Consider the following 25,000-nt stretch of genomic DNA (forward strand, 5'->3'; position numbering starts at 1 on the left):
AACACATAGAGAACTTATCAGAAATTACCATTTGTTTATGAATAAAAATAGCAACATTATTCCACAACAAAACGAAAGAGAGATAGTTGAACAAGAAAACCGCCTAAAATATATGCTCTGAATCTATAAACATAATTTCATTGAGCTTGTTATTTGAAACATTTTGAACGATATAACTCTATGCGTCTTCTCCGCGTTAAAAAAAAAACGACCCTTGTGTCTATGTGATATCTGTGTGTTCCTATAGAGCATAGAAAATGTACATCAAATCTAAAAATGTATCCATATTTAAAATTCATCGTGAAAGAAAATAAACGCATTCCATAATCTCTAAGTGAACCGTAAAGAAACGATAAAGGCATAAACTCCTAAAAACCTAAAACACATCATATTTTTTTATCAAATTAAAATAATAGGTAATCTCCAAAAATACCGTTAGGGCTTACAACATGGCCGCCAGAAGAGTCACGTGATCCGGTAGGTGTATCAGAATTTTAGGCGGAATTTTTGACACCCCCAACAAAAAACTGCGAATAAAATATATAAAACTCGTAATTTCTGTTTTTAAAGTTGGTTGTCAATTTTCTTTATGAAATATACTTCCAAAATAAACTATTACAGTCGTTTAAAACATAATAGAAGTATTATTTTTTATTTTTTAAAAACAATGTTTACAAAATGTCTTCGAACGTGCGTAGACATTTTGTAAACATTGTTTTTAAAAAATAAAAAAATAATACTTCTATTATGTTTTAAACGACTGTAATAGTTTATTTTGGAAGTATATTTCATAAAGAAAATTGACAACCAACTTTAAAAACAGAAATTACGAGTTTTATATATTTTATTCGCAGTTTTTTGTTGGGGGTGTCAAAAATTCCGCCTAAAATTCTGATACACCTACCGGATCACGTGACTCTTCTGGCGGCCATGTTGTAAGCCCTAACGGTATTTTTGGAGATTACCAAATAATATGTATAACATTTTTTGTTTAAGACGATGGAACAAGTCTCAAATTACTAAACGCCTTTCTAATCTAAAAGAGAAACTTTTAAAAACTTATATATATTCGGTTCTGATTTAATTTATATCATATGCATACAATTATGCTGGGAAGACAATGGAAGTTGCTTTGGATTTCTACGTTACCATACTATGTGCTGAATAGCTACATGTTGCTATTTCTAACAGATCTATGAGGACCAAAACTACTTAAATTTAAAAAAAAACATATACTCGATTTTAAGAAAATTAAACTCTATGTATAAGAAACTAATTTAATGAGTTTTCTAACATTTCCGTTTGATTCCATTGTATTATACGACGAAACAAGAGGAGGGGAAAACAAACAAACGAAAATCTAATATGGTATTATGTGCATAGTGATTAAATTACGTAGTAGAGATCCTCATACGATTCCGACCAATATCGGGATTTTCTGTTAAATGTATCCATATAAACATTAGTTTTAATACAGAATTACTGCTAAATGTGACTATTCGGTTTTGAATAAAGCGTAGTAGGTGTTCTGCCCTAGGTTAGAGCAAGAGCTGTCCCTTTTGACAAGGATATATTTTATATTATTGTTTTGGTTTAATTTATAGAGTTCTTTTTAGGAAGCTGGACATTCCTCACATAAAAACGGACCATGTGTCTAAGTTTATATATATGTATGTGCATATATATATATATATATATATATATATATATATATATATATATATATATATATATATATGTATATATATATATATATATATATACAGGGTGACTAAAAAAAAACAGAGGACATTCAATTCTTTTTCTGAGCATTTTACAGTCAACGGAGAAAAAAAGGCCAAAGACCCTAGTGTTTTGATGTGATGTTTTGAATATAATAAACTAGTTATGACCAAAGTTTCATTTCATTCGGACAAAACACTAAGAAACGGGGCCTAATTAGAGTTGGGGTCCGTATTTGGGGGGGGGGTCACCATATATATATGCATATATAATTATTTTTTACTATAATAATTAAATACCTACAGACACTAGTGTTTCATCCTTTCGGGAATCTTCAGTGCAGAGTGTCACGATTAACACCACTCGAACGATTCGAACTCGGCAACACGAGACATCTCTGGCTTGATATGCGTATCTAAAATGATCCCCTATTATTAGGTTTGAACCCGACGGTAGCGAACACTTATCTCATCTAAACTTTCTGTAAAGACCGTACCATTCGGCTACCATTAACCGCGTGAAATAACGTTGGATTTAAACATTTTAATTTTAAATGTCCTTTACGTCAGTCAGACAGTGATCTAATTGGTATACGATGATTTATGCATATATATATATATATATATATATATATATATATATATATATATATTGGAAACGCAGATTCCACCAAAGTACTCTATTATAAGGAAAAATTACGAAAATTAGAGTGCATTGTTTATATTTATATTTACAGAAAGTTTAGATGAGATAAGTGGTCAGTACCGTCGGGTTCAAACCTAATAATAGGGGATCCTTTTAGATACGCATATCAAGCTCTATTCAGCCGATACTCATATGCGTTTCTAAAACCGTCGCCTATTTTCAGGTTTGAAACCGACGGTACCGACGACATCTGAACTTTCTGTAAATAATATATATCTATATGTATCTGTATGTATGTATGTATATATATATATATATATGTGTATCTGTATGTATGTATATATGTATGATTTTACTTAATTTTTAAATTATATATATGTATGTATATATACAGTTATATAAATGTATCCATGTGTATATGTGTATTTGTATGTGTGCACGTATTTGTAAAATGTATCTAAAAAAAATTCAATCCATGATCATAATCTTTTTAAAAATTCCATTACGTTTTGTAAGTTTTAACGAAAATTATGTACTTTAGTTACATTCAGAAACGATCATTTATCTTCTCTTCTCTTCTCTTCTTCTCTTCTCTATCTCTCTCTATATAAATAAAATGAACTCATTTTCCCCTCCGAGTTTGACCTTAATAGGATTGAAAATCTAGACATTTTATGCAGATGTATTATGCACAAACTGCATCATGATATCTTAGGTGTGTTATAGGGATATTACCTATCCAATTCCTCGCTGCTCGGAGCTTCCTATATTATATCTAGTGAGAGTCCACTGCCAAAATCGATTACGATCAATGGAAGTAGTAAACTCATCTCTCTCTATTAAATTCATCCTTCCACTACCACCCATTTACTCCGTCCGTTCACAGGAGACAAATACGGACGAACACCGGGTTAGGTTTTGCTTACTTTTACGTTGGTTAAATAAAAACAAACACAAAACAAAAAACTTTACAATTTCTTTCATTAAAATAAAACATATATTAATTCAATTCCGTTTCATTTTGCGTTTTTCGCTGTCTTTTTCTCTGTTTCCATTTTACTGATCATCCCTTTTTTTATTTATTTCTTCTTTTTTTTTCTTTTTCCTATTTCTTCGGCAATTATACCGTCGTTTCTTTCTTTCTTTTTCTTTTTATTCTCACTTTTTCCGTTTTCCCGATGTTTCCATTTTACAAATTTATTTCTTCTCTCTTTCCGTTTTTCCTCTTCCTTCGGCAGGTTTAACATCGTTTCTTTTTAGGTAAAACAGCCGAATTTTCTATACACTGAACAAAAAAATTAAGAAGGATTCTTTCCTTTCACTTCCGTTTATTTGCCTTTCCATTTCCTTTTTTTCTTTTTTTTCTTTCTTTTTTTTTTTTTTTTTTTTGTTTTTATCAAAAATCATTTCCGTTACATTCCGCTTTGTTCGGTGCCTTTCTCTGTATTTTCAGCGTTTCTGTCTCTTTTTTCTTTCTCTTTTTCTTTCAGTATTCTCCTTAAAGAACTCATCTCTTTCTCCATTGTTTTTTTTCTTCTTCTTCTTTTTTCATTTGGAAACCTCCGTCTCACGTTCGTATATAACCAAATATTTTTAGTGTATATTTCGGGGTTCTAAAAGAAGGGTGATGGAGATTCTTCCATTACACAAAATCGAGCCACACCAACACGTGCCGGGGTATAGCTAGTTAATAATAATAGACAGGCACAATATTTCAACAGCATACAAAAAGGGAGAAAGGTGAACAAGAAAACATATATGTTCTGAAGCCTGAAACATAACTTCATTGAGCTTTTTATTTAAAACAAGTTATTTGGGTCCCGTAAGGAAACGCGTAAATTTTTCCCCGAAAATATAAGTAGAAGGATGCTAAATTAAGTAGCCACCCATAGTGTTATTGAATCCCTTTTGGTTTGGGTCCACTGCTTTACTCGTTCATGGGGCATACGAAGTATAGAGCGTTGTTTCTGAAACAGAGAGAAAGGCTTGTTTAAATAGCCAATGTGTGTGATATTTAACACCCGCTTCGAGAGAAGGAAGACCTGATAGCGAAAGCTAATAATATGTTTTTAATAACACAAAACGTCTTATCTTGAACAGCATTCTATTGTTTTCTTAAAATTTGGTCGCAAGTGTTTTCAACATTAAATAAACCCGGGTTGGAATGATACGTCGCTAAATAAACACACACACAAGCGCACACACACACAAACACGCCCACACAAATGCCCGCACACATGCTTACGGCTATACACATAAACATGTAAACACACATACACACAACTATATAAACATGCGAAAACATACGCAACACACACCCACACATAACTATATAAACAAATACAGATACACGTAAACACGCTCATACAAACGCACTCACTCCCGGACGAATATAAAAACAACCACATTCATAAATATACCAAAAATACAACACTACACACACCCCTTTTTTAAACCGACGAATACACAAGCATAAAAACACACGTAAATATAGGAATACATACATCCCATATACAAAACTCCAAAAAACACACAAACACTTACGTTAAACACACTCACACTTATATACACACTTACACAAAATACTCATATATGGACACACATAGAAACATACAAATACACACACATACATATGTATATATGAACACGCAGAGATACGAATACAAATATCCACACACAAAAACGCATGAAGGCATGTGGATACGTACGTTAACACACACACACACACACACACACACACACACACACACACACTTACATGCACTCTACAATATGGTAACCTTCAAATTACATGTAAACCAGTACCTGTTAAGACGTTATCATAAATAATCAAATTCTACCAAATTTACACCATTAGCGATTACTACTCAACCACCTTACATTCACTTACCGTTATCTTCGAGTGGCCTTCAGGCCTTGATAAGTGGCGATCTCCATATAAAATTAAACACAAAATTCCCACACGGAAATTATACAAACACACTAACACCTCACTTACAAGCGTAAAAACACGCCGTCATACGAATATACGAAAATTTACAAACACGTAAATACAGGAATATATACATTCCCGCGCAAACATAATATGACAGAGGAATTCACTTGTAGAAATGCAGGAACACGTAAACTTACACGTACGTTTACTCACTAATGGAGATACTTGCACAAAATGGCTCCCAAAAAGTACGAACGCACAAACGGTACTGACTGCGCTCACATATATAAAAATCCGAATATAGATATTGACACAAATACGTATCCAAATATTGATCCAATGTGTCCGTAGTTTTCCTCACGTCTTCATTTACAGTGATGTTTTCCCTGTATTTAAATATTATCACGGCTGATTATTTGTGCATGTTGAGGTTTTGGAACTATGTAATCATCATCATCATCATCATCATCATCATCATCATCATCATCATCATAATCATCATCATCATCATCATCATCACCACCAGCAGCCGCAGAAGCATCATCATCATCATCATCATCATCATCATCATCATCACCACCACCAGCAGCCGCAGAAGCATCATCATCATCATCATCATCATCATCACCAGCAGCAGCAGAAGCATCATCATCATCATCATCATCATCATCATCATATTCGATTTAACATGCTGGCATGGGTTGGACGGCTTTTAGATATCAACTTTCAAACAAACTTATCTCTAACCGAATTTTAAATAAATTATCGGATTTTCTCTCAACCCTATTCTCATAACTTCCTCTTGTTTTCCATGATCTCCCGTCTGCTATCTCAACTGTTCTACATCCACTTACCAAATAACTCTCACTCATTTTTTTCAATGTGACCATACCAACAAAGTCTACTGTTTTGCGCACATCTCTTTATGCTATTCAGTTTTAAACCGAGCTCAGACCCAATCACGTTAATGATATTCACCGACAGTGTAATACGAGAGTCGTTCCAAATGTAAAGCCTCCTAGTTTGTTTGTTTTTTTTCATGAAAACGTTGAAAAGCTACGAAGACAAGAATGGTACCATTCAAACGGGAGACCTTTTTGTGTTCAGGAATATATTTTTTACGTAGTCACGACATTATATTCAGAGTACTCCTCGTACCATTAGAATTTGGCGTGTCTTATTTATTGTATACTAGCCTGGGTGGCCGGCGTCGCCGGGTGTTGAGGTGTGTGTAAGAGTTTTGGTTGAGCAAAAAAAAAAAAAAAAAGAAGCAAAATTGCGAACGCAAAAAAAAAAGAAGCAAAGTTGCGAACGCAAAAAAAAGAAGCAAAATTGCGAACGCAAAAATAAAAAGGAAGCAAAATTGCGAACGCAAAAAAAAAGCAAAAATTGCGAACGCAAAAAAAAAAAGCAAAATTGCGACCGCAAAAAAAAAAAAGAAGCAAAATTGCGAACGCAAAAAAAAAAAGAAAAAAGAAGCAAAATTGCGAACGCAAAAAATAAACAAAAAAAAAACGTAGGAGTAGTAGACAGGCTCGAACCCGTAACGCGCAGGAGGGAAAAGGAGGTGAAAAAAAAAAAAAAAAAACAGCAAACGGTCTTATCGATGAGCCAACCGCGATTGTGACGTCACGGGCGGTGAAAATCATGCGTTTTATACGACTTCGTTGGCGCGAGGTTTGAATGACTTGCAAAGATGTCGACGAAAAAAGTGTCCCCTCCTTGTAAACAACGGTCCAGTTGACGGTGAAAGAATTAATCTTCTGCGCCGGTTTTTCGATATTTGTCTTCCGAGATATCGGGATTCTGAAAGATGAACAATTTTGTCACGGTCCGATGCGTCTGTCGAAAGTTTTTGGCAAACAACACACACACATACACACACATACATATACATATAAACACACAAACACACACATACACACACATACACTCATTTTGCCTTTTATACGATATACTTACTGTTTTGAGATTATGTAATGCGAATATACAATGTCTGCTATAGGCAATTTACTGCAAATACATTTTCTTATTACGTCACTTGAAAATTCCTTTCCGAACTCACCCTAACATAGCATTAAAAATAAAGCAGCAAGAAAGACCCGAAATAAACTGAAAATATTTGCTTTCTCTGGAATTCTGAGATTGTGCCAAACATATTCACAGCACTGTAAAAATTGTACCTTGGTTTCTACGCATAAAATGGATAAAACATTACTCGGAGATAGTAGATTGTATCCATCATTTCGATAATGATTCACATTTCTTTTTAAACCTATGTCAGAAATTTTGCTGTTAAGGGGTCAAAGTTCAACGATTTGACCTTTGAGAACTCTACCAAACTCCTCCGACAATTTTGGGTCTAAACACTTGAAATGTTAGATATAGGTTCCTTGGACATAGATCTAACTTAATAACTTGATTTGAGCCCAATACAATAAATTTTAAGGGGTCATAATAGGAGTAAAAAATTTTAAAAATTCACTTTTTTTTTTGCCCGGGACACGCCGGACACCCATGCTAATATATATATATATATATATATATATATATATATATATATATATATATATATATATATATATATATACACGTGTGTGTGTGTGTGTGTGTGTGTGCGCGCGCGCGAATGCGCGTGTGTGTACTAAAAGAGAGAGAGAGTGAGAGATGAAAACTGATTACTTTCACTAGACTAGTTTCGATTTTTTTGCAAAGCCTCCACTTACATAAACGAACGAACGTCCTCAGACAGACACGCACCAGTTTCTAAATTCGTGCAAACACGTTTCTTTTATTGGGAAAGGGAGAAGGGAGGTTACTTAATTGTCACGGAATTAAATAGTCTTTGCCGACCATTTCTTTTCCCTTCCTCACAACTGACACGTTTGCTTCGAGCAACTCAGCAAGTCATTTTGTGTTGTTGTTGTTGTTGTTGTTGCTGTTAAAGCCTGTGCAGTGCGTGAGCATGTGCGTGTGAGTATGTGTGTGTGTGTGTGTGTGTGTGTGTATGTGACGTGTACCACCTCCTCGCCGCTAACGCCCGCAAAAGCTTAATATACACAATTCAAAACCTCCCCCTCACGCCCCACTGCTGTACAGACGGAAAAGTGCGCACCCGTCCCGTTCGTCAGACTTACTGGCGTGTTTCTTTCTCTCTCTCTCTCTCTCTCTCTCTCTCTCTCTCTCTCTCTCTCTCTCTCTCTATCCCTCCCTCCTGCTTTCTTCTTCATCATCTATGAATTGAGTACCCCATCACGTCGGGTCTGTTTTGTTTAGGATTCATTTACGTTTAATATAGTTTTTCTTATAGTTGGAGTCGCTAAACATCACACAATTCATGGTATTTTTTTATCGAGAGATTTACGAAAGAAAAACTGGATAATCGAAAAAAATGAGCAAAACAGAACAAGGATATATTACCATTTAACACATATATATACCGGAGTAAAAAAAAAAAAAATTTAATATTTTAAAAAAAAGCAGAAAACTGACCACGAAACTACGATAATTTCCAGTTAAGTATTTCGTTTTTACATTTTTGTCTTTATTTTTCTCTTTATTTCGCTAAAATTATTTTATATGGGGGGTATGTTTTCGTTACTCCAGGAAAGCAAATTGATGCATAGCGTCGGTTTTTAATATTGTGAAAATTCACTTTTCAAAATTGGCCATTCCGAATAGTATGAATATTAAAATGTCCTCAGTCTCGAAGGATTTACCCTCCGACTAGGCACAGGATGACTGATACGCCCCTGAAACCTTGATATGCAAGAATTGCTTTTCGGAATTACATCTTGACCTGTTTTATTAAAACTTATACATTTGCAAAACGTTGCTGCGTCTCTTAAAAGATTAAGATCACGGTGTAGTATCAATTCTGAGGCAACAGTTCACCTTCTACGGTCCTCCGTCAGTGGAGGAGAATCCTTCATTTTTTAAAAGATTTTTGTTCCTATCCAGAGCGCCTTTTTTGGGGAAGCTGGATTTTCTCCACGTTAAAAACGGACCTTATGTTTTACTCTGCCCTCGTGGGGGGGGGGGAGTAAATAGAACATTAACTATTATATCCTTATATTTTGAAAATATGCAGTCTATTTCAGTCTTGAATTGTTTCTCTTACTCATATGAAGATGAAATCGGTGTTAAAATTTTACAATGAATTTAATAGTTGGGTCTGCATTCACACCGGACATCAATAAAGACTAAAAACGGCGTACTACATTTTTCTTCCGTTTTTTTTTTTATTATTGTTTTTTAGTTAATTATTTTAAAATTAAGATAATATAAATTCAAAACAGAATTAAAATGGGAATATAGGGCTTTAAATTTCAAATCGGACTACAAATGATATCTAATTTATTTCCCGGAAACGTCAAAAGTATAAACCACTACATACTTTACAACATTATTAATGTTTACACTAGTTATCCGTTTGTGAAATATTGTACTTTATTACCTACATACTCACTACCTACATACCTACTTAAGCTATGTCGAGGTTCTGCTCGGAACTCAGTGCAAGAGGTGTTGCGGCGTCTCCAAGGCAACTTCGGTTTGAGTGATATATGGGGCGGTTTAGTCCGAGAAATTGCACTTTTCCAGGTATCACCCTCTATTCGTAAGAAAACTGAAATCTCTGAATTGCCACTACCGGGGAATGCTGACGGATACGTTCATATTTATTTTTATAGAACCACAGGATGCATTTCGGAATGCTGATTACCCCACACTTAACATGAAGGGAAGAAAATTGCATACGTACTTGGAACGAATACACACACACACACACACACACACACACACACACACACACACACACACACATATATATATATATATATATATATATATACATATATATATATATATTTATCTATCTATCTATATATTATATATATATTCGTATATATCTATCAATATATATATATCAATATATATAGATAAATATTGATACACACACACACACACACACACACACACACACACATATATATATATATATATATATATATATATATATATATATATATATATATATATATATATATATATATATATATATATGGGAGGGGTGAACTCACAGACACACCTGTCACTACTGCTACTTGAGAATGAATAAACCCTCTCGCCCGGGTACTCTAGACGCAACCTCGAACTAAATTTCACTATTATTATTCTTTTGTTTTTTTCCCTACATTCTACAGTCATCATTATGAATATCCATCACGAACTTGACCTTTATTTCTATAAAGCAGTGTCAGCCGAGGCACACGCACACACTTATAACTATCTATCTATCTATCTATCTAGCTAGCTAGCTAGCTAGCTAGCTAGCTAGCTATCTCTTTCTCTCTCTCTCTCTCTCTCTCTCTCTCTCTATATATATATATATATATATATATATATATATATATATATATATATATATATACAATGATGCACAGACATGTTTTGTGGAAAAAAGACACGAGGGATTATATCGGATAAAGCTATGAATAAATAAATGTTTAATATTATATAATGTACTATGTAAGTCCATAGTTTTCATTAGAAATGGGTAAACACTGTAGGCATTAGCCTAAGACATTGGATAACTACTGTGTACGTGAAATCGTGGGTATCGTTGGTTGATCGAATCAATTAATAGTATGTTTTCAAACACATATATATATATATATATATATATATATATATATATACATTTAAATAATGGATGCATATATATATATATATATATATATATATATATATATATATATATATATATATATATATATGGGGGGGTGTATGCATCCATCATGTAAATGTATGTATATATATGGAGAGAGAAAGAAAGATAGAAAACAAATTATCTGTTCATTTGTTTCTCGAATTATAAATTAATATGTATTGAACTTAAATACTGAAGTTTTGGCTAAAATGTGTGTGCGCGCGTGTGTGCGTGTGTGTGTTTCTATCTGTGTGCTCGTGCATGTGTGTATTGAGAGACAAAGAAAGGGAGAGAGGGGGATAGAGAAAGAGAGAGGGAGAGAGAGAGAGAGCCTGTGACTCCACTGTTATTCATATTCTAATTTTAGATAAATGTGTATTGTTTGCAGTCCGATACCACCCCATCGATCATAAAATAAAATATACTTATTCAAGTATATTGGAAATGTAATTTCAACCAACGTATATTATAGAGAGAAATGGTGCTTATGCATTTACACCGAGGAAGAACTCATGCGGTTTCGTAAACAAACTTGCAAATGTGTGTGTGTGTGTGTGTGTGTGTGTGTGTGTGTGTGTGTGTGTGTGTGTGTGTGTGTGTGTAATTGTAGTTAACAGGACGAATCGTAAAATTTTCTCGGTATAAGGTATGTACATATATATATATATATATATATATATATATATATATATATATATATATATATATATATATATATATAATCTAAAAATATATGGGTTTTTCGTCAGTTCAATACAATACACGCATCATAGATTAGTTATAGAAAATATTTACGCCATGGCATTTCGAAGCCTTCTATTTCTAGATATATTTTTATTCGTCCGAAATAAATGCTCCACTCTCAAGTGTTCAGTTCGTATATTTTGCTAAGTTCCAATATAGAGCATTTATCCGAGTTCTTTAGACCTTTTTGTAATATATATATATATATATATATATATATATATATATATATATATATATATATATATGTGGGGGGGGGGTGAGAGAGAGAGAGAGTAGAGATGGGTCATAGAAGACTACCACATTACAGGAAGTGAAAACATTCCGGAGCTGTTAATATCCCAGCATTAGTAATGGAAACTGTCATATCCTAACCTAGGAAATGGAATAGTATGTATAATTAATAAACTTCAAGTAGTTTTTGTCGTGTATTTTTTAATAAATGAAGGCATTGTATCGATGATTATAATAGAGTAGGAGAACTGTTGCCACTTACAAGCATACGTAGCTGTCTAATTATATCTCTACATGCTTTTATATATTCAGTCGATTCAGTAACACACTGGCACATGTTTGTGTGTGTATATATATATATTTACAAGGTCGTTACCACTTATCAAGGAACGTAAGCCACTCAGGGATAATGGTTATTGCGTGTACAGTAATCAATGGGATAGTATCGTAGTAATCGTTAGTATTGGTGGTTTGATAAAGTGTCTTACTTAAGGGGGTGGTTTATCAGGAATTTGTTTATATTGGACTTGAAGACATCCATGTAGTAATCTATTATCGCTCTATATATCTATACGTCTATACATATCTATTTTATAATCTACCCCCCTCTCTCTCTCCCTCTCTTTATATATATATATATACACATATGTATATATATGTCTGTGTGTATATATATATGTGTGTGTATGTGTGTGTGTGTGTGCGTGTGTGTGTGTGTAGTCATACACATTGTTTTGTTCTATCACACCTCATCAGTGACTAGACTAGCACTCATCGCTAGCCAGGGTTTTAAAGTACAACCACCTAAGTGGTATAGTTGGCAACTGTAACCACCGACCATTTTATTTTTTTTTAATTTAAGAACAGGCATTAACGCTAATTAACGGGAAAGCATTTTAGAAGACTATTTTACCCATCACCTCATAAGGGATTGAACTTAGAAACACTAGTTGATAGTCGGCAATTCGGTACAATTTTACATTAAGGGACGAGCCTTAAAGTCAAATACTACAGACTTTTTGTTTTTAGTTTTTTTTTTTTATTTCTTCGTGTCTTTATTGAATGATGAAAAAAGAAAAATACATCGAAAAAAAAAACCCTTTTAGCCAATAAACACTAAAAAAAATGTCCCCTATCTCAGGTGGTCAGAAAGTGGGTGCTCATTTTAAGTTAAATTTAGATGGAAAAGGGATCACCGACTTTTCGGGAAAGTAATTTCTTCATATCAGGAAAATTATTTTTTTTTTGTAAAATGAAAAACGAATAAACCAAAATATATATATATATATATATATATATATATATATATATATATATATATATATATATATATATATTCATAAACGTTGCGTTTTTATTTCAAAACTACTTCGGGCCGGTTCATTGGCAGAAACAATATACAAGCATATTATTTGGCAATTTTCGGTTCATTTGTATTTTATTATATTTTTGTTTCATTGTTATTTTATTTATTCCCTGTAAGTAATTTTGGTGTATCTTATTTCAACAAATCACATTGAAATATTTTTTGCATAATATCTATCGTCATATATTTTATATATATATATATATATATATATATATATATATATATATATATATATATATATATGTACACATGTAAAAATATATATACGCATGTAAAAATATCCAAGCACCTGTTTCTTAGCACAGATTCAATCATTATTATGTCAATTGTTAACTTTTTATGCGCTACTCGAAAAAAATTGGAACTTTTACCGTTAACAAGACGTGGGGAAATGATGTAGCATGATCACAGAACGTCGGAAAAACTCCAAAGAATATTTTGATCGTATGTTATGATACTGGAGCCATATTTGTCAATATATATATATATATATATATATATATATATATATATATATATATATATATATATATATATAGGTGAAGATATTCTAACGAGACAAAGTTGTATATTTAAATGAACATTTAACATTGTTTTATTATTCCGTGTTTTGGTTTTTCATCGAAGGTTATGTTTAGATCATTGAAATAATTTTTTTTTTAAATCAGTGAAACATTTCAAATTAACTACTAATACTAAATGCTATTTTACATTTTAAACACATGTTAAGTATACTCTAAATATTTTACATTTTAAATACTTTCTGAAGAGGTATTCACAGAACGTCTGAAACGCGTTCAAAACAATTCAATGATTTAAAAACATTATTACAATGATCTAAACATAATTTTCAATGAAAAACCAAAACACAGAATAATAAAATAATGTTAAAAAATACACATTGTTGGTGACCCTCCCCCATTTAATATATATATATATATGTATATATATATATATATATATATATATATATATATATATATATATATATATATGTGTGTGTGCTTTCTCCGTACCCCGGCTCTTTGGTGTTAGTAAAAGTAAGGTGTGTTTACTCGCTAGACATGATAAATCTAGAATTTATCACGACTACAAATGAATTTGCTCTACCATTTCGTTATTTCTTCTGGCCACTCCTTAAAGGATTGCATTTATGCAGCCAAATAAGATTTTATATTGATGCTTATATGTCTTTTCTTTACGCTGAGAACTTATATACATAAATACTGAAATTTATCCCCATAATGTTGAATTCATGATGTATATATTTACTATATATTCTGTTAATCCTCTGCTGTGGTTCATAATCTATGCTTGCCTGCAACTTCTTCTCCACAGAAGAGATTTTGCAAGCCTGTTTCTGCTTTATCGATATTTTCATGGCAAATGCTCATCTGACCTCCAATCTATGGTCCCCCCTCGTCAAACTTTCATGAAAAATACTTGTCTAGCTGAATCCACTATTAATAATTTCCCCCACTCTTTATCTGTGTCTAAACCCTAACGTAGATTTCATAAACAAATCTTCTTTCTTAGAACTGCTCGCCTGTTGAACCCTCTTCCGTTTCCCTGCTTTCCAGCTGTGGTCGTCTTCAAGTGTAATGTAAACAAATTCTTTATTCGCCATTCCCCTTAAGTAATCCAATTTACCAAATTTCCACTACTAACGACTACTACGTTCTGGTACCATTGACTACCGTACACTCAGTAACGTCTCCGGGTCTTGATAATTGGTGACTCCTTTGCAAAACTTAAAAGAAAACACACGCACGCGCGCACACGCACGCACGCACACACACACACACACACACACACACACACACACCTCTGATGATCAGTTTATTCTGAAGACTGTGAAACTGAAATAACGCCTTAAATTTCCAATGGCATTTATTAATGTACCTATTTACTATGCCTCCCCACGGGACAGAGTTAGACACCAGGGTCGTTTTTGAACGTGGAGGAAAGGTACAAAAATAAAAAATTGTCTCAGTCGTGAAGGATTTCTCCTCCACTGAAAGAGAACAAGAAATGGAAGTGCAGCATCTGAAGAACAGATACTACACTTTGATCTTGTTTATATATTTTATTGCTTTTAAAATTTTGTAAATACAATTAAGTAAAAAAAAACAAAAGATTTTCAAACAACAAGGGTGTGGTTCATCAGGTATTTGTTTATGTCGGACTTGAAGACATCCAAGTTGCAGTCAGGTTAGAAACAGGTAACCGAAAGAGAGTTCCACAGGCGTGCAATTCTAATAAAGAAGATTTGTTCATGGAATGTACGTTTTGATTTAGGCACAGATAAAGAGTGGGGGGAAATTATTGGCGATGAATGTCACTTCTGATTTACTTTCACCTTTAAAATATGCAAACATTTGCGGGATTTTCAATGGGATCTCTTCTTTTAGCGTAAATTGAACTCATTAATAAGATAAAAATGAAATAAAATGGTGAGGTACACTCAGGTTTGGGTAGGGAATCATTCAATCTGTAGTCGAATGCTCTACCAATGGGCTACATCTCCAGATCACCGTAGATTTACTGACATTTTATTATTTCCCGTAGGAGGTTTAACGTAAAATATTCTTTTTTAGAGAAAAAAATATTTGTAAGGTAGGGTTTTTCCGATTTTCGATCCGTATCGTATGAATTTCTATAGAAAACATATCTAAGCACCCTGCCACATATAAATTGGTTTTGTGTGACATTTGCAAAAACAAATAGGCTCAGTTGTTTTAACCATATAAGGAAGGAACTCACACACACATAAGCAAACACATAAAGTGACTTTTATATAAAAGATAGCTAGTTAGCTAGCTAGCTAGATAGATAGAGGGAAGGAACAGAAGAGGGTGACAGATTGGTGAGGGGAAAATAAGGGAAAGAGAGATAAATAAATATATGATAAGAAAAGTGTAAATTTTCGCAACTCCATAGAATAGATAAAAACACTAATCACGTTCCCTGTCTATTTGCATATTTAATGTATCACTTGTGTACTATTTTTATTCCCCATTTTCAGACACACACACACACACACACACACACACACACATATATATATATATATATATATATATATATATATATCATTTCCCTATGCATATATATATATATATATATATATGTATATATGGCATCCACATACTGCACTGTTTCATTGTTTCATAGCTCATCAGTGCGGTTAGACAGGCAACTGCCTCAAGCCAGGAGCGAAACCTGACCGCCCGAATGACAGCCAAGGCTTCTCACCATTACGCCATACGGCTGCTGTGTGGGATATGAATTAACGATGTTTTGACATCGTCCAAAAGTCTCCGCTCGATTTGTTTACACAAAGAGCGTCGCTTAGTACGCTAATTGCAGTTTCTATATCACTTCCCAATATGCTCAACCCAACTGTGTAATATATATATATATATATATATATATATATATATATATATATATATATATATATATATATATATATATTACACAGGTTTGTAATATGAATCTAAATAGACGAAACTGATAAAATACATAAAAGACACTTTAAAATGCCAAAATTTGATTTTTTAATTAACCGGCGAATTTCCTGGCGGATAAATGCATACGTAAATAATTGAATGCTATGGGTTGTAACTATTAGATTTGACACGCAATCTCTAATCTGATTATCTATTACACAGCTTGATTACCGTCGTTCCATAATCGGCCATTTAACTTAATGCGTGAAACTGCCATTTTACACCGACATTGCATTTTGCGTGCACACTGGAATTATGCCGAAATATCGAGGTAGGAATATATATTTGTTTATAACGAAAGTAGAGTGCTTAATATTAGGAATTTCGTCACAGCTATGAATACATGTTTTGTGAAGATAATAAGAAATTATCAGTGGGGGGGGGGCTTTCTCGGGCATAAAATACACTTAAATATGATACTTTAGTTCGTTCATATTTCGTATATATTAGTATAGAGTCGTGATTTTAAAGTAAAAAGAAAATATTTGAGTGCAATTAGTTAGAATCGAAACCGAAACTGCAGCATTCAATGTTGGTGACGTTACCACTGTACAAAGGTGGCATGCATGTGAACCAATTAAAAATTTAAAATAAACTAAGATGAATATACAAAATTTATAACGATGTTTTCAATTTTTACTCATATTTAACCCCTTAAAAACAATTTTAACCGGCTAAATGCCCATAAAAGAACGACCCGTAAAAAATTCAATCATTTGATGCCACTCTAGCACCACTCTGCGAGTTTTTGTTTCGAAAGAGATAGAGCTTGAAATATAGAAACAAGCAGACAGGCATATAGCCCTTTATATATTAGAAAACAAACTGAGTTTGTACATTTGTTATTAAATTATCACAATTTTTCTTTCTGAGCTTTTTTTAAAAAATGACTGTAATTTATTTTTTCTCGTCATTTTTCTGATGAAGGTTCAGCTGGTGGAGCGAGATAAGGATATGTTCGTTGTTATTGACGGTTGCTGTAAGTCTAAAGTTGATGCGTACGTGCGTGGTTTGCGCGTATTTTTAATAGAAGTTCTGTGGTCACATGTTTAAGGAATACACCACCATAAAACATGATTCTAATCGTTTAATAAAATAGTTTATGGTATTCTTTGTTATTTTAATATTGTCTAATTAACCTAAAATTCTCAATGTTTTAAAATAACGCATCAGCATCAACGATAATATAATCAATATATATATATATATATATATATATATATATATATATATTGATTATATATATATATATAAATTTAAAGATTTGAATAATAGTCTAAAGAGCTAAGTGTATTTTAATGTAATAGTGAAATTACTAGTTTAATTAAAATACAGGAAATGCTCGTTGTAATTTAGATATGTAATAAGCACGATAGTTAAATGTCCTAGAGCTAATTCAATATTAAGTAATGTGATTTATAATTTAAAAATTTAAAAAAAATTTTTTAATTTAAAAATCAAATTTTAATTAAATTAAAAATCAGTTTCATAAGAAGGAACAACAACAAAGTCAATTATCTGTACGATCGTTTCGGAAATCCAAATCCGTGCTTTTTATTTGTGGTATACATGAAGTCACGTAGAACAATTATACATAGTTTTTTTGGTAAGCACGGTCTCCTCATCAGCAAATTTAGGAGGATTTCTATTGAATTGAAAAGACACCAAAAATAAACCTAGCATTAAAAGTAAGGCAGATGAATCTGAAAAATTGAAATAAAAGGTTTGGATTTAAAATTTATAAGAAAATTAGTATAGGTTAGAGATAGAAATGAGTAGAAAATATATATATACAAAATACATCGGACTGTAACTGTAGAAGAAAAAATAAATGTCCCCTACAAGGCTCATGTAAAATTAAAAATGTTATCTATAGCTGCACAGTATCAAAAACTCCAAATATACAAGAACCTATCAACAGCCATAACTCAACTACCAGATTAAATATTAACACCAACTTAAATCAATCTACCGATCAATTACTAATCAACCCACCACATTATAATCCAACAATATACCTAACGGAAAATAATCATAATAATCAAGAGGTAATATATATTGGTTCCACATCTGGCCCAATAAAACATAGAATTTCAACGCACAAACATTCTTTTAAAAATAACTCTCTATCAAACCAAACTACTCTATCCAACTATATTTGGCAACTAAAAAATAGCAATATTTCTTTCAACTTAAAATGGCAAATAATTGAGACTTGCAAATCATATAAACCAGGAGATAAATTTTGTACACAATGTACAAAAGAAACCCTAAAAATTTTAAAATATGAAGATATAAACAGCACAACCAAACTAGTAAATTCAAGACACGAGCTTCTATCATGTAATCATAAATGTTGGTTTAAATTTAATAAATATAAACCACCTTAAATCATTAAAAATTGCTCATTAGTAAAAATAGATTACAATTTTTTTTTTTTAATAAATAAACTTAGACCAATTACCGCCCTTAGACTCGTAAATCAAATAATAAATAAAGCCAATATCACATGACAATTATCTCCCCTTAAAAACTTGCAAAATAAATATTCTCTCTATATATATTAACTATAGCGTCTTTAAATCAAAATACACTAACGGAAACAATTTACTGCACGAGCGTCGCCCTTTTAAAATTCATCATTCAATAAAATAAAAAGCTATAGCAAACATCTAAATGACTACTTTAAACACAGTTCCTGATTTCAAAAAAAGAAAAACTAAAAGGTAACTATCTCTATATATTTTTAAATCAAATTTATTATGTAAATTCAAAAAAAATATTTTTTTTTCTAATCATTTCTATCTCTAACCTATACTAATTTTCTTATAAATTTTAAATCCAAACCTTTTATTTCAATTTTTCAGATTCATCTGCCTTACTTTTAATGCTAGGTTTATTTTTGGTGTCTTTTCAATTCAATAGAAATCCTCCTAAATTTGCTGATGAGGAGACCGTGCTTACCAAAAAAACTATGTATAATTGTTCTACGTGACTTCATGTATACCACAAATAAAAAGCACGGATTTCCGAAACGATCGTACAGATAATTGACTTTGTTGTTGTTCCTTCTTATGAAACTGATTTTTAATTTAATTAAAATTTGATTTTTAAATTTAAAATTTTTTTTTTAATTTTTAAATTATAAATCACATTACTTAATATATATATATATATATATATAATTTACAGTAATAATTATTAAATTAATTATATATATATATATATATATGTATATATATATATATATATATATATATATATATATATATATATATATATATATATATATATATATATATACATACTCATCCGCATACAGTACTATTTCGCCAGGGAGAGAGAGGGGAGAGATCTTATTTGTTTTTGTTTTTGCGATACCTCGTGATATATCCAAACAGTCGGCGTGATTGACCAGCAGATAAAGTGTTCAGGTTCATTACCGTGGGCTTCCGAATCTCGCTAGATTCAGCCACTCTGGTGAGTCGTGTCAATGGATAATTATATTTTAAAAAGAGTATATACATAGATTGTTTTTAAAATATAATTATCGACTCATCGGTGTGGTTGAATCTCTCTCTCTCTCTCTCTCTCTCTCTCTATATATATATATATATATATATATATATATATATATATATATATATATATATATATATATATATATATATAAGAAAGCATAATCCCAATAATAATAGTAATACGACGATAACAATAAAACTGAAATTTTAAGGAAAATCCTAGAATGCGGTAATCAACGAAATATACAACTGCTTCTATGCGGGCAGTAAATTAACAATGTTTTGACATGGTCCAAAGTACCTAACCTCAATTTGTTTACACAAAGAGGATCAGTTCATACGCTATATATATATATATATATATATATATATATATATATATATATATATATATATATATATATACTATTCCTCCCCACGGGACAGAGTTAGACACCAGGGTCGTTTTCTAAGGTACAAAAATAAAAAAAATTGTCTCAGTCGTGAAGGACTGCTCCTCCACTGAAAGAGAACAAGAACTGGAAGTGCAGCGTCTGAAGAACAGATACTACACTTTGATCTTGATAAAGGCAACATTTTTTCCCTATTGCATATGTCATAAATCAAGTAGACGTTTTTTTTTGGGTCTATTAATTCTATTTTCAATCCTTTCCAACTTCTGAATAACAGTCTTCACTTCTGCCAGGAACTGGCGGATGTAATCACCATGTTTATTTTAAGTACGAGTACTTTCCAATCCTCCAGGATTCATCGTCAGGGATGAACTAATTTAACTGGTTTTGAACAATATATAATTCCATAATAGCCAGTTAGATTAATTTATCCCTGAGGATGTATCCTGAAGGATTGAAAAGTACTCGGACATGATAAATATGGTAATTACATCAGCCAGTTCCTGCCAGGAGTAAAGACTGTTATTCGGAATTTGGAAAATTGAATTAAGAGACAAAAAAAGTGTATTTTGTTTAATGAAATATGTCTTTATATATATATATATATATATATATATATATATATATATATATATATATATAATGTTTGTGTGTATATTATTATTATTTAAAACATTAATCTGCGGACACGCGTGTATCGGAACCCTACTCCTCTTCAGCGAAGCTTGATTGTTGTTGGGATTCGAACCCCAAACCATATGTATTTCACTCTAGCGTCCTAACCCATTACGCTATGATGCCATAGACGATTTGCTGTTTAGTTGTTATCGTTTCTCTGTTTACGTAGTTTGGTGTTGATTTTTAAACGATATATATATATATATATATATATATATATATATATATATATATATATAATTAGTTTATTTACTATAATAATAATTTTTTTTTACAATATATATGCATACATATATGTATATGTGTATATATGTGCATGTATATATGTGTATATATATATGTGTGTGTATGTTTTTATAAATACTGCAATAATCTATAATATGAAGCTAAACGTCTGTGTGTTACGACATGATATATTTGTATATATCTATAATATAAAGCTGAATGTCTGTCTCTGTGTCTGGTCATGAATAGGCTCCTATATGGTTGACTATTATAGAAAACTGATCACATATAATGATAGAAGATGTATCGAGACACAGCAATGGGTATGTTTGGTCTGGCATAATGATGATTAATTAAAATTGTGGGGCCTGCGTACGCGCTGGTCCACACCACAAAGTATGGAAATAAAAAATTTAAAAATTAAAAAAAAAAATGTTTAGACGAGTTTTTTTATATACATATACATAATAATACTTTGATAAGTATGTTTTAACTTAAATAGGGATGGTATAATAAAATTGTGGGGTCTTCGTTCGCGCCCGGCCTCCACAGAATGGAAATAGGCACAAACTTTAATAAAGACTTTTCATATCTATCTGCGTTAGTATACTTTGATAATTATGTTTCAGTTTGAAGAAATATGGTATAATAAAATTATTGGGTGTCCGTTCGCACCTGACCTCCATAGAATGGAAATATGTCACAGAGTTTAGCAAGGTTTTTTAAGAGAGATCCAAAGAATATTGTGATAAGTGTTTCAGTGTGAACATGTATGATATAATAAATTATGGGGTTTATCTATTTTATTTTTACTTTCATCATATTTTGCTTTGGTCTTGATACCCCCAAATTCGAAGCTATCTCTTTACAACCCACTCCTTTGCATAACCTATCATACATAAATCAGAGTCCATTTTCTGTAGGCTGTTTTTGAACCCAGTGAACGACGGGTACTTTTGCTAGTATATATATATATATATATATATATATATATATATATATATATATATATATATATATAGTAACCTCATATAATGTGACAGTAAACGCATATATGAATCTGTAAAATTTGCCGTGCTGCAAAAGATCAATTTGCTGACGGTTTATGTTTCCGTGATACCGATTTTTTACTTTACGTGGCACTTTATCAAATGTAAACTTCGAAAGGTGGATGAGTTTTCAGATATCTAATATATATATAATCCTTTAAGACTTAGCACTTACTTACGTAACGGATTAATTATGAACACGTGTATATTAACAGTTTAATGATTTTGCTATCTTCGTGCAAAGTATTCAAGCGAATTATCCACGTGTCATACAGAAATCTTAAATATAAAGTATTTTGTCGGATTTTCTAAAGTTAGACATAAATAGCTCATAAGCTCACACATAAAACTCTGCTTTGATGTCATTGGTAATTAAATCACATATTTACGTCAAGTTAAATTTTCAAATATGTTAATTTTGGCTGGACAACAGATAATATAGACCGTTCTTTAATAATCATTTAAAAATAAAAAATTGGCACATTTCATAATTGAACAACACAATAAGAGTTGTATTCAAGAACGTTCAAATGTTAAAAATTCAAATAAGTTTATTGTATTGCACGTAGCGCTAAACTAGCGTATTAAGCGACGCTGTTTGTGTAAATCGAGCGGAAGCATGTTGGACGATGTCAAAATATCGTAAATTCATTACCCACACAGCAGCAGCCGTATAGCGTAATGGTGAGAAGCCTTTACTGTCATTTGGGCGGTCAGGTTTCGCTCCTGGCTTGAGGCAGTTGTCTGTCTAGCTGCACTGATGAGCTGTGAAACAGCGAAACAGTAGTGTATGTGTATGACTATAATGCTTTCTATCTTGGGTTGAGCAAACTGGGAAGTGATATACAAACTGCCATCAGCATATTAAGCGACGCACTTTGTGTACACAAATCGAGCGGAGGCAATTGGACGATGTCAAAACATCGTTAATTCATTACCCAAACAGCAGCAGCCGTATAGTGTTATGCTGAGAAGCCTTGACTGTCATTTGGACGGTCGGGTTTCGATCCTGGCTTGAGGAGGTTGCCTGTCTAGCCGCACTGATGAGCTGTGAAACAGCGAAACAGTACTGCATGTGGATGACTATATATATATATATATATACATATAATATATATATATATATATATATATATATATATATATATATATATATATATATATATATATATATATATATATATCATTGGTTGAGAGATTCCAACGAGAGAAAAATGTATATTTAAATAAGAAAGGTCACCAACAATTGTTATGTATTTTTAACATTATTTTATTATTCCGTGTTTTGATTTTTCATATAAAAAGGTATCATATTTAGATCATTGTAATAATTATTTTGAATCATTGAAATAGTTTTTTACGCGTTTCAGACGTCCTGTGTAGCGTCCTCTTCAGAAAGTATTCAAAGTGTAAAATAATTAAAATATATTTAAAATGTGTTCAGAATATATAAAATCATTTTCGCAGTCCATTTTGGTTACATGTTTCCCGAGCGGTGGAAATGTCTGTAAACAGTACTCCTTTTTTAAGCCGTACTTAGGACGGTAGACTGATCCAACCATTTTTTCCAGCGACTATAACAACATACTTGATGTCTGTGTTCCATTTCAGATCAGGAGTGAAGGTCGGTCGCAAAAGCTTGTAAAGATATGGAGCTTACCCACGACGAACGCCATTTTGTTTCAATTGGGGCGTGATGGGAGCTAGAGAGATTATGATGAAGAGAGTAAAGCTTGGGTTTTGATGCAGTAAAATTAAGCAGCAACGTTTTCCCTCATTCCACTACGTTCTCAAGATCAGAAGAGAGGGAATCAGAAAAATATTGGTTGTTGCTGGATTTTGAAGTGTGGGCATACATTGTGTGTGGTCTGCATAAATGTGTCGGGATGATTTAAGAATGTGATTTGAGATATCATTGATGAAGATTAGGAAGAAAATTTGGTCCAAGTTTGAAAAGCTATTGATTACACTCTTTCATATATATATATATATATATATATATATATATATATATATATATATATATATATATATATATATATATATAACTACTTAATTTACTCACATGAAATTAATATACGAAAGTATAGATTTATGCGTAAGCTTTAAGTATTCACTTCAAAAGTGCTCAATACGTAGGTAGAGCTAGTTAGTAATTTATAAAATGTATATGGCGATTAAGCTACACTGAATATTCCGCATTTCATCCACTTTAGGATTATTCAGGCTATATAAGTATATAGTATAATATCAGGCTATAAGTA

At 31.9% G+C, this 25,000-nt stretch overlaps 1 protein-coding gene and 1 long non-coding RNA gene across 12 annotated transcripts in view; one reads left to right on the forward strand and one right to left on the reverse strand.

Moving 5' to 3' along the window:
• The window catches only part of LOC145297766 (uncharacterized), a 704,274-nt gene that overhangs the window by 243,736 nt on the left and 435,538 nt on the right, over positions 1-25,000 (forward strand). The window contains exon 1 of one of the 11 annotated variants that reach the window (XM_080144103.1): positions 7,949-8,816. The exons of 8 other annotated variants lie outside the window; for them this stretch is intronic. The gene's annotated coding sequence lies outside the window, so the exon portion shown is untranslated. Of the gene's footprint in view, positions 1-7,948; positions 8,817-25,000 lie in introns of those variants that run through there. 2 more of the 11 variants (XM_080144071.1, XM_080144084.1) reach the window with 2 other exon arrangements.
• The window catches only part of LOC145297807 (uncharacterized), a 325,339-nt gene that overhangs the window by 184,427 nt on the left and 115,912 nt on the right, over positions 1-25,000 (reverse strand). The gene's annotated exons all lie outside the window — the stretch shown is intronic.

Source organism: Euprymna scolopes, chromosome 2 (genome assembly GCF_053919585.1).
Source record: "Euprymna scolopes isolate OS-2025 chromosome 2, ASM5391958v1, whole genome shotgun sequence".
NCBI classification, from domain to species: domain Eukaryota; kingdom Metazoa; phylum Mollusca; class Cephalopoda; order Sepiida; family Sepiolidae; genus Euprymna; species Euprymna scolopes.